Genomic DNA, 19,374 nt, shown 5'->3' on the forward strand with positions numbered 1-19,374 from the left:
TTTCCACACCCTGGGACACTCCATATGTTATTGTGCTACAATTCCTATAAGTTCATTGGCCATGCTGTCTGGGGCGTATGGAAGTTGTAGTCCAACAACATATGGAGGACACCAAGTTGGTGCCAACTAAGTTAGAGTGTGCAGAATCAAAACATTCCCACTTCCCAGTACCATGAGCAGAAACAGCTTCCTGAAGATGGCTGGTAGTGACATTTGAGTTTTCTTTCAGCCAATGCCAAACACAAACATTGCAAAAGTCAAACATTCCTAGCTCTAAAACATGAAGAACACTGGCGGCTGGCCTATTAAAGACAGACATTATGTCTCCTTTCTTGGAGTGTCAGCATGCTAAACGGGTACCAAATGCATCCTATAACTATTAATAGTAAACCCATTTTGGAGTTAGGGACACAGGATCTTCAAAGACGGATGCCTACCCCAACATTACCTTTTCATACTTTATATCAGCTCTCCTCTTCTTCTTTCCACCATCAACAAAGCCCAGGGAAATCTGAGAGCACCACCAACCCACATCTTTCTAAGAACTTTTGATGTGGCATCACACTAATACAGTATACTATGTTGACACAGGACTTAGCTGTATTTGGAGGGAGTCGGTAATTTCCTCTTACTATTCTGTTCTCAGTGGCAAGAGACAACAATGTTATTACCTAGCTTTTTGATGGGTATATTCTCTAAGGGATGGGGAACTTCAACCCTGGGGACAGAACACAACCTTCTAGGCTTTTGTATCTGGGACTCTCACCAGCTCACGCTCCTTCTCCAGGTCACATCCCTCATTAGTTCTGCTTCGTACCCTTGTTTGCCTGGCTGGATACTGTTTTGCCTGAATACTGACCATGCCTCTTGCCTGCCTGGATGGAGGATACAAAGAGATGTGGGACTGAAAACCTGTAGCTTTTGCATGAATGGAATCTACCCTGTTGCACAAACTTCCATTGATCTCTCCAGCTTTTCCTTTGTCCCTGCCCATGGCTGGCCTGCAGGCCCAGATGGTTGCCCACAAAGAGATGTTACCCCTGGGCTGAAAAATACTTTCCCAATCCCTATCCTCTAAGCATTCCTCTTAAGTCTTGAGCCAAAATCATTGAAATTAACCACATGAAAAAGACTGCATCCAGTAGCTATTTCAGAAAGTTCACCACCCAATGTGATCTGTTTGCAGTCATTCTACGGAACTTTGACCTTTTTTTCACTTACTGGATATCTTATAAAAATAAGATCACAGCTTTTGTGGGTACCATCCATGACTTGGGGAACCGAAAATTCCTGGAAGTTTCTGTTTCGGGTGGATGTCACCTCGTGGAGATTCCAGGGTTGTAAATAAGCCTAACCACTCTTTCCTTCCTTCTCCCTCCATTCATTCATTCATTCATTAAGAAAATGGTGAACTCATTCACCTTCACAAAAAAAACTTCATATTCTGTAAAATAAGAATGGGGAAGAAATTCCCTCCTGTTTGCATTTTAATGTGAACCTAACTAATTCATGCTTCCTGAAACAATACACAAGCCAAAATTCAAGCTACAGTTTGAAATTTGCATTTTATGATGCTATTTTCCGAGCAATAACATGCATATATTGAGGGACAGTGTATATGTATCCATGAAAATAAACAAAAGGAAAAATATTAGGGGAAATTTCTTGCAAAAATGTGTATATTGGGAGAAATTGCATACAAAATGTACATATTTTGCCCACTAAAATGCTGAAATTCTTTCTGCCAGGACTTAAAAAAACCCCAAAAAACAACTTCATAAACTAACACAGAAATATTGCAAATGGAAGTTAAAAAAAATGAAAACCTGAAGGGGGAAAATGGGGAAAAGTACCCTCCCATCCTCCTCAAAAGAAAAAAAATACAATTTATTGACTTATTCATAGAATCTCAGAACTGCAGAGTTGGAAGGGACCCCACGGGTCACCTTGTCCAACCCCCTGCAAGGCAGGATTCATAGGTAAAGAATCCTTGACAGCTGGTCATTCAACTTCCGTTTAAAAACCACCAATGAAAGAGAACCCACCGCCTTCTGAGGTAATCCATTTCTCTGTTGAACAGCTTTTCCTGTCAGGAAGCCCTTATTAACATTTAGTCGGAATCTCCTGTCTTGTAACTTGAATCCATTGGTTTGGATCCTGCCCTTTGGAGCAGCAGAAAACAAGCTCATTCCATCTGCCATTTGACAGACCTTCTGCTATTTGAAGGTGGCTATCATATCACCGACCAGTCTTCTCTTCTCCAAGCTAAATGTACCCAACTCCATATTCATCCATCCTTACTGCAGATCAGAAATGGGGAACCTCTGGCCCCCAGATGTTGCTGGGCAACCATTCCCATTACTCCCGCCCATTGACCATGTTGGCTGGGGCTGATGGGAGATGGACTGCAGCAACACCCGGAGAGCTGCAGATTCCCCATTCTTACTACAGATGATGGCTGAGAAGAGAAGATTGGCAAGGTCAATAATCTAATAGATCTTCTCTGGATAAACTCAGTAGCTGAAATACAGAAGCCCATGGATGTCTTGGGGGGGGGGGACATATAATTAGAAACAGTGTGCTGCCTGTGATAATCAGTGGTGTGAAATCAAATCATTAGAGTCTAATCTTATAACCGCAGCCGCAACACATTTACCCAAACCAGATGGCTGGGTAATCAGTTGCCTTGTCTCAGTAGTATCATTTTGAACGTCCTGCATTGTATTGCATCCTGGAATGTTGTTAAGAGCCAGTAATCTCTTGCTGTTGTTAGTTATGTCTCCCCCATCGCTAGCAAAGCTGTCGTTAAACTCAAGTCATGATCCGGATTGTAAAAGAGTGTGCTGAGTCTATGGTTCCTGTATGTGTGTGTGTATGTACACAATGCTGAGGAAAATTCCTTCTTCCTGTGACTTCATTGTTCTGTTGGTTTGCTCCCCTCTTCTTTCTACCCCTTCCAATTTCCATTTTAAATAAAAGAATGTCAAAAAATATTAATTCCAGCATTGAAGCTGGTGCAGTTTGCCTTTGGGGAAGGGCTATAGCTCAATGGTAGAGCAACGGCCTTGGATGTAGAAGTTCCCAGGTTCGATTTGCAGCACCTGCAGGTAGGGTTGAGAGAGAGAGAGAGTAATACTGAGCTGCTGCCAGTCAGTGTAGACAAAATAAGCTAGAGGAACTCTTCTTCAAAGAGTCCAAAGAAATTCAAAGAAAACATGAGCTTTGGAGAAAGCAGCCTGCTCTCTTTTCTTGGCCTGATTTTGGCAATTTCTGTAACACTTCTGCCTAAGAGGAATTTCCAGAAGATACAGTAGTGAAAAACACAAGTGGAAGCCAGGGAGACACAGACACTGATTCAGACACAGTTGACGGAAGTTTTCCATGGGGGCTGCGTCTGCTTGTGAGCTTCCTCTCACTCTGCTTGCTACAAACCTACACCCCATTTGTCAAACATTAATTTACAGGCCAAAAGAAAACTGAAAGTCTGCTATGGCTCCAGGTCATAGCCACACCATACATTGAAGGCATATCCAATACACATTTAAAGCTCATGGCTTCACCCAAAGATTTCTTGGCACTGTAGTTTGTGAAGGATGCTGGGAATTGTAATTCCACAGGAGGTAATTTTGGGGTGGAGAGGATCGTGGTCTTTAAGTGTATGGTGTGGATGTGACCTCAGTCTACTCCACTAAGGACTTCCCTGAATATATTTCCTCAGAACACTTGTGTTTGCTCATCATAATACGGGCGACATCATCAAAAAGGGACAGAATGTCAACCCCTGTAAGAGCTCATATGTAAACAGGTGCTCAGAAAGTGCTATTTCTTCATCAATGCCAACAGAGAAAGCCAAACTGAGAGAAGGAATGTAGTGGTTAAAGTATCAGGCTATGAACTGGGAGATCAGGGTTCAAGTTCCCACTTGGCCAGGAAGCTCTCAGCCTACATGGCTTCAAATTGGGAGGGGAAGAACCATGTGACTGTCACTTTGAGCTCCTTGGGACCTGCTTAACCCACATACAGTGCTCTAGGTTCCCAAACCTATGAACTCATGGTTCAGAATAAGGCCTGACAGCAAGTGCTGAAAGTCAGCCTAAATTTCCATGTATACATATAATTCAATAATAATAATAATAATAAATTTTATTTATATCCCGCCCTCCCCAGCTGAAGCCGGGCTCAGGGCGGCTAACAACATTAAAACAGTGTGACATTATAAAACATTATAAAAATGAATTAAAATCAAAATTGATGGCAACCATAAACTAAAGCTTTGTAAAGATTGCCAGAGGAGGGGGTCAGGCTGCGCCCTGACCAAATGCCAGGTGGAACAGCTCTGTCTTGCAGGCCCTGCGGAAAGATGTCAAGTCCTGCAGGGCCCTTGTCTCTTGTGACAGAGCGTTCCACCAGGTTGGAGCCGCAGCCGAAAAAGCCCTGGCTCTAGTTGAGGCCAGCCTAACCTCTCTGAGGCCTGGGACCCTCAAGGTGTTTTTATTTGAAGATCGTAAGTTCCTCTGTGGGGCATACCAGGAGAGGCGGTCCCGTAGGTACGAGGGCCCTAGGCCGTATAGGGCTTTGAAGGTTAAAACCAGCACCTTAAACCTGATCCTGTACTCCACCGGGAGCCAGTGCAGCTGGTATAGCACCGGATGAATGTGATCTCTAAGCGAAGACCCCGTAAGGAGTCTCGCTGAGGCATTCTGCACCCGCTGGAGTTTCTGGGTCAGTCTCAAGGGCAGCCCCAGTACATGTAACTGTATGCAAGGTCTGCATATTTGTTTATTTATTGATTTTCCTCCAAGGAGCGCAAGGTAGCATACATGGTTCTCCCCCTCTTCAATTAATCTCCACAACAGCCTTGTGAGGTAGGTTAGGCTGAGAGGCTGTGACTGGCCCAGTGGCCCAAGGAGAGCTTCATGCCCAAGTGGGAATCTGAACCCAGGTCCCAGTTTAGCACTCTAACCACTATACCACACTGGCAATTTTTTTAATGCATAAATTAACATGTGCAAAATTTATGCAAAGTTGTGCCATAGGCCAGTCTGCTAAGTCTCTTAAGTACCTAATGATTCCCCTTGGCTAAGTTTACCTGGTTGCATCTGCCATTCTTCATGTGACTAGATACAATATTTGTAGCTGAATCACAACAATTTGACTCAGTGGAACATTCTGAGTTATGGCTGGGAAAATACTGGTGCTGGATGTGCTAGATGGCTTGCTGCATAGACTTGTGGCACTGCTTAGAACTTTTTAGCATATTTTTTTTCCCTTCGTAGGTTATAGATAGTTCTGCTGAAATTCATTTCTGAGAAATAACAGATGTCTTAGCCTTATTTCAATCGCCGTGCTGGCTTTCTCTGTAAGGTAGGTGTCAGGGTGGAAAGCAGGAGAATTAAATCAGCCACAAAATAATATTATGCAATGTGGAGGATCAACGGTTTCTGGGAGCCAGGACATGTGTGTGGAGTTTTATTTCATCAATAGAAAACATATGTTTCTTGGGTACACCAGCTCTCCTTTGCTGTTCCTGAGACTGACTCACCGAAGGCAACTATTTCTCAACCAATCCAGGATTTATCCCTAACCCCATACAATATTCTGTCCCCAAAGGCTTATAAATAATTAAGGAGAGCAAGGTGATTACACAAGCTTTGGATGAGGATGCCACAACGATTCTACCTTAAAAACAATATCTCTGCACATTTAGGATTGGGGAAGCTCAGGTCTAGGCACAAGATGTGGCCCTCCAGGCTTCTCCATCTGGCTCTTGAGACTCCCCTCCTAGGCTATTGTCCCCACTGCCTCTGCTCTGCATCAGTGCTTTTGCTGATAATGTCTCTTGCCTGCCTGGATGGAGGATGGAGAGGTGCATGGCTTTTGCAACACTCAAATGCTGCGCACCGTACAAACACTTCCATTCATTGCTGCGCCCACTTTTACTTTTGCCCACACCTACCATTGGCAAACGGCCCCTGGAAGATTGCTCAGGAGGCAATGGCGGCCCTCAGGCTGCAGAACGTCCAGGCAAGAGTTGTCAGCTAACCTTCCATCCAAGATGCTTGTTTTCCATTGGCAAGGAAACTGTGTGTGTACCTGAAATACCATCAGGTCCTGGAAAGACTCTGCTCACCCAGCCTGGCCATTGGCGCCTCCTGGACAGGGGAGAGTATAAGAAGACTTAAACCACTGTCTTCCTGAACCCCTGTGTCCTTTGGTCTTGTTTCCTGACCTGTTGTCCCTGATTTCCCCTTCAATCCTGACTTGCTCTTTAGTTCTGGCTGCTGGCTTTCTTCTCTGGCTTTTGAAGGATCTCAGAGCACTACTTACAGCCTGTGACAGTGAGGGAACATTCAGTCATTTGGCTCCTACCTCATATATGTTGTTAAGATACATTGAATTAATTATAAGGCTGAGTTCTGTAGCTCCAAAGAAAACATAGAGCACTGATTATAACGTGTGTGTGTGTGTGTGTGTACACAAATCAATACTAGGATGGAGACTCAACCTTAGAAAATGTTAGACCTTAGCAAATTGTCAGAAGGGATACCATAGCTTTGAGAAAACCCCTGTACTTGCCCATCCCATTCCACAGATCATTGATAGATATTTTGTGTTTAATAATTAGCTAGCTACTATTTGAGATGTGTGTCTTTTGACACAGTGTCATAAAATGCATAAATCTTAGCCAGTCCTTTCTTCAGAGTATGTCATAAATTGGCTGCTAACCATTTGCATTATTCTCTTGATTTATTTTCAGAACTGGGGCCAATATTTGGCTGAAACTGTGTAGGTTTAAGAGGGTGGGGAGAGAGGCCAACCGGCAATTGTAGTATGTCTTGCTGATGAGATGTTGTTAAGGACTCTGAAACCTCAGAAATGAATCCTAGACAGCAAGCTAATCCTGGGTTGAAAAACAAATACGTTAGAGATTAAAGAAATAGTGAGGAGGGATTTTTAAGGAAATGACAGTGGCATGGAAGAAGTTTATACAATTATGCATGGCATGGAGAAAATGTATAGAGAAATTTTTTTCTCTTCTCTCATAACATCAAACTCATAGCCAACCAATGTAACTGAATTTTGGAAGATAAAAGAAAGTACAGTGGTACCTCGGGTTAAGAACTTAATTCGTTCTGGAGGTCTGTTCTTAACCTGAAGCACCACTTTAGCTAAAGGAGCCTCCCACTGCCACTGCGCCGCCGCCACGCTATTTCTGTTCTCATCCTGAAGCAAAGTTCTTAACCCGAGGTACTATTTCTGGGTTAGCGGAGTCTGTAACCTGAAGCGTATGTAACCTGAAGCATCTGTAACCCAAGGTACCACTGTACTTCTTTATGAAGCACATAGCTAAACTATGGAACTTGCTCCCACATGGGGCAGTGATGGCCACCCACTTGGATGGCTTTAAGAGAGGACTGGACAGATTCATGGAGGATAAGGCTATCAATGTCTAGTAAACCATGGTGGCTATGCTCTGCCTCCATAAGTTGCTGGAATAACTAGAAACCACAGGAAGGGAGAGTGCTCTTGAGCTTGAATCCTGGTTGCGGGTTTCCCACAAACATTTGGTTATCTACTGTGAGAACAAGATGCTGGACTAGATGGGCCATTGGCCTGATCCAGCAGGCTCTTCATATGTTCTTAAAACAACTATTTAAAACATTCAAAAAATCAAAACGTAAAAATGTTTTCTGGTTCAATTTTTTTAAAATTTTTGAATCACTTATGGGGGGCGCCATACTCTTTTCAGTGCTTAGGGCCTCTTCTAAAGGTCTTAATGCAGTCCTGGCCAGGCCAAAAATGCAAACCATCCAATCAGTAAGATGACTGAGACAAAGTGCACTGAGAGCAGAGGTGACAAGAAGGAACGGGAGAGAAGCAGCGAGAGCAGTAAAAGCCAACCCACAGCACAGCAATAAAATTAAGATGGCAAATGAGTAATAAATACATAATCTATTAAAAACTCTGGATGATAGGATTGTTTTCTGCCGGCGCTTAGAAGTCAGAAAAGCCAACACTCCTCCACCCCAACTGGGCATGGTATTATATATTGCCCCCTGGCTTCCATGTTTAGAACTTCTTTAATCTCTCCTTGGTTGATCACCTGAACAAGCCTCTATGAAGAGAGAGGCTGCGTAAACATTATACCTTTGAAGCACATTTGAAACACACACACCCCCATCCCCACCCCAAGAATTCTGGGCCTTGCAGTTTACCCCTCACATAGTTGCTATTCCCAGCAATCCTTCTCAAGCTACAGTGCCCAGAATTGTTTGAGGGGGGGAAATGGCTTTAAGGGTCGAGTTTTACGTCTTGTTGTTGAGATTCAGATCTCTGAACAACTTGGAACCCAGTTTCCTCTGGGAACAGCTTACCATGCATATCCCTCCCTTTGATTCTTGAGAAATACGCTCTTAGTAGTGCCACATGCTCCCAAGGTCCATCTTATGTCTACTAAGACCGGGGTCTTTTGTGTGGTAGCCCCTGCTGCTTGCAATCAGGCACTCTGCCTTACCTGCTTGCCTGAAGCTCAAGTATGCTCATAGTTAAACAATGGAACGCTTTGACATAGGATGTGGCAAGGGCAACCAGCTTAGGTGGCTTTAAAGAGAGGCTGGACAAATTCATAGAGGATAGATCAACATATGGTTACTAGTCTTGATGGCTCTATATTACTTCCAAGGTCAAAGACCTCTAAACACCAGTTTTGGGGTGACATCAGCAGGAGAGGATGATTGTGCTTGTGTCATGCTTGTGGACTTCCCAGAGGCATTTAGTGACACCATGAGAAAGAGAATGCGAGACAAGATGGACCCTTGGACTGCTCCAGCAGGGCTCTCATTATGTTCTGAACTCCTGTGTTGATTTATGGAGGCTTTCTATGCATGGAACTTAATCAGCGTTGATCAGTTCTACAACCAGAGTAAGGCTGCTGTCAGTACTAGGAGCAGATGCCTCAATTTCTATAATAGAACAGGGAAAATCTTGAGCCCTTGTGGTCTATAAATACACCACTCTGGACAAGAACATTTGGTTCCTCCTGCCCAGTAATATTTGCACAGCCTGATTAGAGGGATGACTGTCTCAAGGTTGCCTTGTTGGAAAAGATAAGAGGAAGGGAGCATCTTACAAAAGATCACCTGTGGAGCATGAACTGTCTAGTGCAGATTCCTCTATTAACCGTTAGTCAACCTCTCACCAGCTGATTCACTCTTGTTGATAGCAGTTGGCCATTTCTCCCAACATGTATTAAACTGAAGAAGCCAAAGATTAACATAGCATGCATTGACTCATTAACAGCCACTAATTAAGGGCTGCATCCAACTATGGTCACATTCACACCATACATTCAAAGCACTATGATATCATTTAAATAATCATGGCTTTCCCCAAAGAATTCTGGGAGCTGTAGTTTGTTAAGGGTGCTCAGAGTTGTTAGGAGGCCCTTATTCCCCTCACAAAGCTGCAATTCCCGGAGTTCACTGTGCAGAACGATTAATTGTTAAGCCACTGTGGGAATTATTGCTCTATGAGGGGAATATGGGTCCCCAACAACTCTTAAGAAACTACAGCTCCTAGAATTCTTTAAAGTCATGACTGTTCACATTGTCATAGTGCTTTAAGCATAGCTGTCAACTTTTCCCTTTTCTTGCGAGGAATCCTATTCGGAATAAGGGAATTTCCCTTTAAAAAAGGGAAACGTTGACAGCTATGGCTTTAAGTATACAGTGTTCACATGGACCCAAGTCTTTAGGCTTGCCAAACATCAGGAAAATTCCCAAAATGGCTTCTTGGTGTAAAAATGGTGTCAGGGTGGAATTTTCAGCAAAAAATCACTCTTCCTAAAAACAGCTCAGCAACTTACTTTGTCAGGAATTTTTCACCTAACCAAAGTAAGGCTAACATTGGCCACAACCCAAGTTTTCAGGTTTTAATTAAAATTCAGATCTTCAAAGGAACATTACTGGGGAAAGACTGAGGCCAATCTTTCTGTGCCAACAAGAGGGGATAAAGGATCAATATAGAAAACAAGCAAAATGTCTGATAAAAATATATGATACAGAAAGAAGCCACTGTTTGCATCACTCTGTATCCCTGGTGAATTTTAATACATCTTGAAAAGATGTCCTATATTGAAACAGAATGTGAAGAAGGAACAAGCCACTGGCTATTTCCCAGTGCAAATATATCCTTTCGCAGCTCAGATGTAAACTTCTTAGAAGCATGCTAAAAGGGAGACCTATCCCAAAATGTGTACTTCCGATCTTAACTACAAGGATATAACAGGTGGTTTGTTAGAGGGAATTCTACCCCCGCCCCCCAGGCATTAAGAATCATTCCAAAAATTATTCCCTTTTGCATGAAAGGTAAACTACTCTTAGTTTACAACATCTGGAAAGAATTTGTCCTCTTCTGAGCTTCCATTGTTGATTCTGAAACCGTTGTAACAGTATCCACTTCTAATGTGGTTTAGGAAAGACTCCAGGCATAATAATGGGAAAGAATTGTCCCCATGACAACCACTTAGCATGACAAGACCCTCGGAACCAGGAAGGTTTTGGCAACCGTTGAAACCCTTTTGAAACCGTACACTTTGAACTTCGGCGAAATGACTCGCTCTGAGAGCGCTTTCCATGAAACCAAACAAATATGGCCACTGGTTTATAGGCATCCATAAAGCCTTCTCTCTCCACCCTCCTCACCCCTCTCTTTTGCTGAGCAATGCATTTCATAATTTTTTGAACGTTCAGACTCCCAGCCTGAAGGAATGCAATTTGTCAAGCTGCTGAATCAGCAGAGTAATCAGATCCATCATTTAAGCCTTAAATGGGAGGTGGGAGTTACCCAGGTGGGTTTTGTGGTGATGTTACTTAAACATAGATTGAAGTAGCAGAAAAAAAGAAGATGTAGTATTAGTATGCAAATCTGGATTGAGTTCAGTGATGTGATGAGCCCCAACAAATGAGCTTATTAATGTATTAGTTAATTAACTTTGATTTATTAATTGTCTTCAAAGCCCCCACCTCAAAGGTTTTAAAATATTAAATTAAAAACAATGACTATCTTTAAAACAAGGCCCAAACCCTAACAACTGGACGCTCCAGGTACAGACTCATTTATCCAGCTGCTTCTGGAAAGTGTAATGAGTGGGTGCCTGTCATATCTCGACAGGAATGCTATTCCACAGAGCAGGGGCAGCCACACTAAAAGCCCTGATCTGAATCACTGTGCCTTCTGAGATTGTTGGAACTCACAGGAGAAACCCTCCTGAAGACTGCAGCAGTCTTCTGGGTGTATAAGGGATAAGGCTCATCATGCCCCATTGGACATTCAGTTGGTTCTGTAACCTGCTGTCCTCCAGCTGTTTTCAGCTACAGTTCCCATAAACCCTGATCAGCCCAGGGCTTCAGAGAGGAGAACTTAAGAAAGGCCATTTTGTTCTGGATGACATGGCCAAGGTTGGTCTTGAAACCACATGCCCCCAGGTGCATGTCTGAAGTCCAGATTTCAGCAGAAACTGTGTGGACTATTACAAGCACAAGGTGTAGGTGGGGGTGCAGTCCAGGAAAGAATCCGCCATCCTTGTTTGTTATTGTTTATACTTGCAGTGTTGGAGGTCTTTTTTTTACAATTACAGATTTGTAATTGTTTTATTGTGATGACAAGGTGCTATTGGACATTTTTATTATTTTTTTATGTATTTTGACTGTTCTGTATCTGTGAGCTTAGAATATATAAGCAGAAACCTGCGGAACTTATCAGACCAGGGTTCTTTTTTTTAAGATAATGGCCTTAGGAGGCCAGTAAGGGATTGTCGTTTACATGTCTAAAGGGGTTGTCATAGAGACAAACAGGTGGTCCTTTCACAGCCTCACCTGGCTGGATGTCAGGTCATGCTAGGAGGGTGAACAATAAGCCAAGGAGGACTTGTGGGAGAGAGAACTTTGGCTGGAAGCTATATACACAGAGGCTGGTTTTTCTCTATGTTGGACCTAAAGCTGTGGCTGGGGGCCTCCCTGGAAACCTAACAGGGAAGCAAGATCTGCTGGGGTGTTGATGCTGTGAGCCCCTCCATCCTATGCTCAGGTTGTAAAGGTAAAGGGACCCCCAACCTTTAAGTCCAGTCATGGACAACTCTAGGGTTGCGGCGCTCATCTCGCTTTACTGGCCAAGGGAGCCGGCGTACAGCTTCCGGGTCATGAGGCCAGCATGACTAAGCTGCTTCTGGCAAACCAGAGCAGCGCACGGAAACGCCGTTTACCTTCCCGCCAGAGCAGTACCTATTTATCTACTTGCACTTTGACGTGCTTTCGAACTGCTAGGTTGGCAGGAGCAGGGATGAACAGCAGGAGCTCACCCCGTCATGGGGTTTCGAACCGCTGACCTTCTGATCGGCAAGCCCTAGGCTCTGTGGTTTAGACCACAGCGCCACCCATGTCCCATATGTGTAAATAAAACCATATATCCTACAGACACTGTTGTAAACAAAATCTGCCCTTTTCCCCTTATGGGGTATCCAAGAGCCCATATAGAGTCCTTATGCACCGTAGGTTCCCTATTGGTAGGATAAAATAACAGAGACCAACCAGAGAATATTGAGAAGCAAAGCAGCTAGTAAGCCTGATCTTTATTGATCTGTTGCAACAGGGTCCTCACTCATCACAATGCAGGAGGGAGGAGGAACCCAGAACAATGGCACACAAGGCCTTATATAGACATTTTTAATTCCCTGCCCTCAAGCTCAAGACCACTCCCAGAAACATCACACATACATCACAGAAGGGGTGTGACTCAAGACCCCCAGATACATCATACCTACATCACAGAAAAGGTGGTCTAAAACAGAAATCTGAGTGACTTGTTTATCTCGTCTGACAGGTTACCTGTTTAATAGTCACTTGATTTGATTGCCTGCTTACTTGATTGGATACCCTGGGGAGCCTGGCCAATCTTTTGTAATGATAAATACTTAGTAATGATAAATACTTAGTTCCTGAGTTAGGTCACAGGCTCACCCTATTCAAATGCAGTCATACCCTTAAGACAGGATTTGTGAAGGAAAAGACAATGGGAGGCTTTTCCATTTTCCTTTGACCTTGCAGAGAAAACCCTTGCTCAGTTTGGGAATCAAAATGGTTTCAGGTTGGTCTTCCTGTGCTGATCTATGTACGTGCTTGGTTGGTACACTTATGAACATTTAACATATATCTAAGACCTCAAAATTCCTATCACAATATCACTGTCCCTTTTGACCTTCATTCCAAAGGAACAGAGCTCTAGGTAAGTGCAAGAACTCCTGGAGTCTCTTCCTGATGGAGTGTGTACAACAGGATGTGATCCTGGAAAGCACATGAAGAAAAATAAAATATCCACTCGTATACATTTTGCCTCTGCCTTTGTCTGGCTGTTTTAAGAAGGTGGGCAGGGGAGAGAGGGAGCACACATACCCTCTTAAAATCATCCCTTTTCATCAAAACAAAAGAGGGATGCAAGAAATACAGAGATGAAGACACCCCCCAAAAAAAAAACCCCAGTAAAACCTAACATCCCCTTTCCAAAGAGATTTGTACTCCTGGCCTTCCAAATGAGCCACATTTTTCAGGTCCTGCCTTGTCATTTGGCCCCTTCTGGAGTGCTGGACCAACTATCAAAGGCCCCAGGGGAGAGGAGTGCTTCTTATCCTCCCTCATCTAAGAGATAAAGTCAACCGGGTTCTTCAAAAACTACAATGGAAAACAAGTTAATGTTGAGCCAAGGAAAGGAATGATGGTACTAAATGGCCTGGATTTCTTTACCTCCTCCCCAAACATTGCTACTCACCATTGGCGAACCCCAGCTGTAAGGTTACTCATTTTTTATTCACCAGCTTGATGGATGGAAGAAAGAAGTTCTGCCAGGCTCCAATTAGAAACAGGAGTGCTTGTGGGTTGCTGCTTTTGAGATAAGAGGACCATTTGTCTTGCTCTCTATGCAACAGGATTGCCAAAAGACGTCAAACTGAAATTTATTCTAAATGATCCCGCTTGGGGCTGTTGAAGCACATGGAGAGGGACACGGGGGGGGGGGGGGGGCTTCTCTTCCTCCACCCCTCCAGTTTCATTCTTTTAAACAGCTGGAAATTTATACCAGGGGATGAGTGAACCATGCCAGGAATCCATCTCTAGCAGTTGTCAGATCTTTCAGAATTCATCAACTTGGGGTTGATATCGAGTTGCCAAATGGGAACCTCAGGTTGTAAAAAACACTGTTCCAAATAGCAGACCTTGGGAAATCCAGGCACAGAGCTGTGAGTGACATTCATGGCAGGAAAACTCTGGAATCACACCCTTGTAATGCTCAGATTTAGTACTATTGAGTTGAATTCCCCAGAAATCCTTGACCTTGATTCAAACCATTGTCTAATACAGGCTTCTTCAAACTCAGCCCTCCATATGTTTTTTTGGCCTACAACTCCCATGATCCCTAGCTAGCAAGACCAGTGGTCAGGGATGATGGGAATTGTAGTCTCAAAAAATCTGGAGGGCCAAGTTTGAGGAAGCCTGTTCTAATAACTCAGGCATGGGGAAATTGTGGCCCACCAGATGTTGTTGGACTCCATTTAGCCTCAGCCAGCATGGTTGGGTATGATGGCAGATTCACTCCAACAACATCTGAGCAGATTCTCTCTCTTTGATTTAGGTCAGGGGTTAGCAAACTTTTTCAGCAGGGGGGCAGTCCACTGTCCCTCAGACCTTGTGTGGGGCTGGACTATTTTTTTGGGGGGGGAGGGAATGAACGAATAAATAACCCACAAATAACCCAAAGATGCATTTTTTTAAAAGCACACATTCTACTCATGTAAAAACACCCTGATTCCCAGACCATCTGTGGGCCAGATTTAGAAGGCGATTGGGCTGGATCCGGCCTGCGGGCCTTAGTTTGCCTACCCATGATTTAGGTGGTGGGTTTTAATTCTTCATTCATTCAGACATAGGGACAGAGGAGGCTGCATTATGCTGAATCAGACCATTGGGTCCATTGAGCTCAGCATTTTCTACACTGTCTGGCAACATCTCTCCAAGGCTTTGGAATGGGAGTCTCTCCCAGCCCTACCTCCCTACCACGGATTGAACCTGACACCTTCTGCATGCAAGACAGATACTCTACCACCAAGCTATGGCCCCTGTAGACATATCTTTGGAATGAATACACTTTGGCCATTTTATAACTTTGGCTTCCCACTCAGGTTTAATAAAGAAAGGCATTCTTCTTTGCCTCTGAAATTGCTCATTTGTGCTTGCCTCTCCAAAGGAGAGTCGCCACCAGAGAATTGGGGCCCCCTTCCTCCTCTCCTCTGGTGAGATAAGACATAATTTAATTAACCAGAAACTGCTGCTGAATCATAAGATTCCCGCATAAGATTGCCAGACAGCCTCTCTCAAAGTGTCTGCAAATGTGCTCATTGGCTTCCTGTCAAGGTTCATCCTTTGTCTGTCTAGCATAAAAAGTCAGCCTCTCCCACCTGTGCTTTGTGGGGGGTAGGGAGCCATGAAAACCATTTGGGCTGAACCATTTGACTTTAACAAATAAACCAGAAAGGATTATATGAGCCGTTTGTCTTCTAGATTACTAGCGTTTCATCCTACTCGCAATAGCCCCTCTGGTGGCTCATGGAACATTCCATTTACCCAGGAATGAAATGTGTGCTGCCATCTCTTGGGCATCAGAGGAACACTCGCCAAAGTTGCAGTGAAGAATCCAGAGCAGGAGGCCTTCAGATGTAGCTGATGCTTCTCTACAGCTAGAAACTTCTGGATTCGTGGAGGATAGTCTATCAATGGCTGTTGGCCATGATGGCTATGTTCTGCCACCACAGTCAGAGGCAGCAATGCTTCTGACTACCAGTTGCTGGAAGACACAGGAGGGGAGAGGGCTCTCAAGCTCAAGAAGATTGACATCATCACCATCCACCACCTGAGGCAGTTGTCTCACTTTGCCTAATGGTAGGACCAGTCCTAGATGAGTATAAGCTCCATTGAACTCAGTGGGGCTTTACTTCAATGTAGACATGCACAAGTTCATACTGTGAGTGTTGTGTATGTTTGACGGTGTGATTACTACAGTTGTGATTCCCTGTGGGGGAGGAATGAGATTACCTAGGGGGGCACTAGGAGGCCAGGGTGCAGCAGAGGGATGCTGGAGGTGTAAATGACCATTATTATTATTATTATTATTATTATTATTATTATTATTATTATATTGTTTAAAAATTAAAATTATTTTATTATTAGTTAAATTAATTGGGTTTTGAAAAATGTGCAATTAATTAATGTTTTGAAATTTATTGTGTTATTAACTTCCTTAGTGGGTTGTGCAAACTCCTATTCCAAATCATGCTTCTTATTGGGTAGGGGACACAGTAGGTGAGTTTATGGTACCAAGGGGCAGTGGCGCGAAAAAGTTGGGGAAGCATTGCTTAGTGGGTTTTAACTAACAGTCACTTGGCAATTTGCCAGATGAGCTACAATGTCCCTTTTATTAACTAGAGATGATTCTATAATTGGGGTAACAGACCAGTCATCTGCTGGAAGTTCCCAGCAATCTTTATTTTAGAGTCATTTCTTTTTATCACTGTGTGGGCCTTTTTCGTTCTCTAGAAAAGCAGCCGTCAGTCAATGGGCAGAAGAAAACCCCCCACAAAAAACTGAGTCAAGCATAATGATCTGCGTTTGATGCTGACTTCCAAAAACACATCAAATGCCATCTGCAAGGTGTCCAGGAAAAAAGACATTCAATATCTCAGTCCATTATCATGACTTACTGGGGAGTTTCCAGCAACGCCCCAAAGAAAATTCATGGAGCTAATAATACGTTTGTGCAATCCATGCTGCTTGGGCTTTCTTTATAAATTTATGTATTCAATTCTAGTTCTGCCTGGAGGATCTTCAAGTTTCTCTCCATTTTGCAACATAGGAAGCATTAAGAAACTTCCGGATGTGCTTCTCCTCAGGAAAAAAAAAAGGAAGAAAGCTGCAGGAATGACGCACATTTTTTTAATGGCTTGTTACAGGCCACCTGCCAGCCAGCTGAAGTTGCCAACTCAATTGAAACAGATTCCATGCTTGCCATTAGCCGAGTTCCTTGCTGTACTTTCCATGGAAAGCGCCCCACCAGGGATGGAGATGGATGGTTTTTTTAAAAAATAACAAACCAACGTATCTCAGTTTCAACTCAATCACTGACCTCTCAGGCAAATGACAATTGTCAGCTGGCTCCATGTAAAATGTGGAAACGCCACTGGGGTCCATAGCAAAGAACAGAGGAAAAGTCCAAAGAGATCAAAAGGGAGAGGAAAGACATAATGTTTGACTATGACAGGGAGGTGGGGTCTCCGTTGCAGAACTTCCGAAGGGGAACTTTTAAGTGTGCATGTTTTTGAAAGAGATTGAAGCTAGTAAACAAATCAAGCTACAACTCACATTTATACTTCACACAATATCCCCCTGCCCTAAAAATGGAGGGATGAGATACCCTATGTCTGCTCTTTCAAGGCCTGTTGCCAATGTCTAATGGTTAGATTCCCACCATTAGAACATAGTGGGTGCACCAGTTGATGGAATATGCAATAAAGTAACACTGAATGGAAGGGACACGGGTGGCGCTGTGGGTTAAACCACAGAGCCTAGGACTTGCCGATTGGAAGGTCACGGTTCAAATCCCCATGACGGGGTGAGCTCCCGTTGCTCGGTCCTTGCTCCTGCCAACCTAGCAGTTCGAAAGCACGTCAAAGTCAGATTGAGGCTATCTTCTGAATGGCCTTTAAATAAAGAAGTTGTCCTACTGTAAAACAGGACATATGTCCAACTTTGAGTCCTTTCAGCTTCTTGATTGCTAGACATGCAAACAGGTCTGAGATGAGGACTGGGATTGGAGTCATATCTGATGATGTCACAAAGACATTGGTGCCTCCCTAGAATCAGGAGAAAGCAGAGCTATTTCCCACTGCGGCTTATCTAGAGGGCATGGGGCATTCTGGACCCTCTAGATAACATTTCCCCATATACAGTCCATTACCTTCCCCATTTTGTAACTTCCTCCTGAACACACCAGCAAAACTGTTCAGGAGTTAAAAGCAAATGGGCAGATTATATAATATGATTATAGAAGATGTCAATGTTATAGATCGTTATAGAGATACTTTTCAGTGTGTTCAAGTGCTTGAACTCAGCCAGAGGAATATTTAACTTGGTCATCGCAAATTCAAGGAAGAGATCAGCTATAGACCACCAAAGTGTCTTCATCTTCATACACATATTCTGGTTGTGCACTCTAGGAAGCAAAATGCTGGGACTAGACAGACATTTAGTCTGATTGCAGTAGAGCTCTTGTGTTCTTATAAAAACAATAAAAATGTTTTAGTGTGCAGAATGTTGCTTACACTTGAATTGGCAAATCCTGTAGGGCTAGGCCAAATGTTTCAGTTCCCCCATGGATGGGCCGGCTCAGAATATATTCTCACACCACATAGGATTTGCTCACTGTCTGACTGTGTTTTTATTTACTGCATGCTCACCCTGCTGTTTCCTTTGGGCTCCTAAGGATCTCTCAGCCAGATTGCTAATCAAGCTCAAATCTGTTAAGTTTCAATTATCCTTCAGGATGTAGGTTCCCTAAACCATTCACTGGACCTGCTCACAGATCATGGTTTGCAAACTCAAGAAAGGCAGAACATTTGGTTACATTTCCAAAGTTAACAGGACATGGAACATTGCATGAGGAACAGCTACATCTGTTGTTTGACCTTTTTAACTGAGAAATCAGTTCAAGAAGTCTCTGGGATTCCAGCTTTGCTTACTATTAAAACAAAGCCATTCTGAACACAAAGATTTGGTTTAGTAGAAAGGAAACACCAAAAGGCAGCAGGATCGGGGGGGGGGGGGACAGAATCAGCTTCATTTTAATGCTTCTCTATTTAAAAATCTCAGATTCTGCAACATGCTCTTGCAGAAACAGATTCTGCAACATATAAATGCATACATATTTTATTTGTATGCTGCTTTTCCACAGTTCAAGGTGACTTACAACATGAAAAAAATTACTGTACATAATTACAGCCATAACGAAATTAGGGGGTTTTTTTGTATGTTTGTTTGGTTTGGTTTGTTGTTGTTTTTTGCACGTAACAACTTGCATTTCCTTACTTGGGTGGCATTCAAAGGACAACATGATTATTTATTTATATTTATTTAACAATATTTATATGCCACTTGATTGTAAGTGGTTTACAATAAAAAAAAATTAATTACAATTCTCAGTTAAAAAGACAATTAAACACAGGTTTTTATAAAACAGTCTAAAGAATATTAAAATCAACAGTAGCTAAAAAGAGATAAA

At 43.2% G+C, this 19,374-nt stretch overlaps 1 long non-coding RNA gene across 1 annotated transcript; it reads right to left on the reverse strand.

Moving 5' to 3' along the window:
* Positions 1-13,840: 13,840 nt before the first annotated feature.
* Positions 13,841-15,905, reverse strand: LOC307222678. The gene is made up of 2 exons (XR_013841840.1): positions 15,669-15,905; positions 13,841-14,263 (listed from the first exon to the last, which is right to left on the reverse strand). It is a non-coding gene; the product is annotated as an uncharacterized lncRNA (long non-coding RNA).
* Positions 15,906-19,374: the final 3,469 nt, after the last annotated feature.

Source organism: Podarcis cretensis (assembly GCF_951804945.1).
Source record: "Podarcis cretensis genome assembly, chromosome: 8".
Lineage (NCBI taxonomy): Eukaryota > Metazoa > Chordata > Lepidosauria > Squamata > Lacertidae > Podarcis > Podarcis cretensis.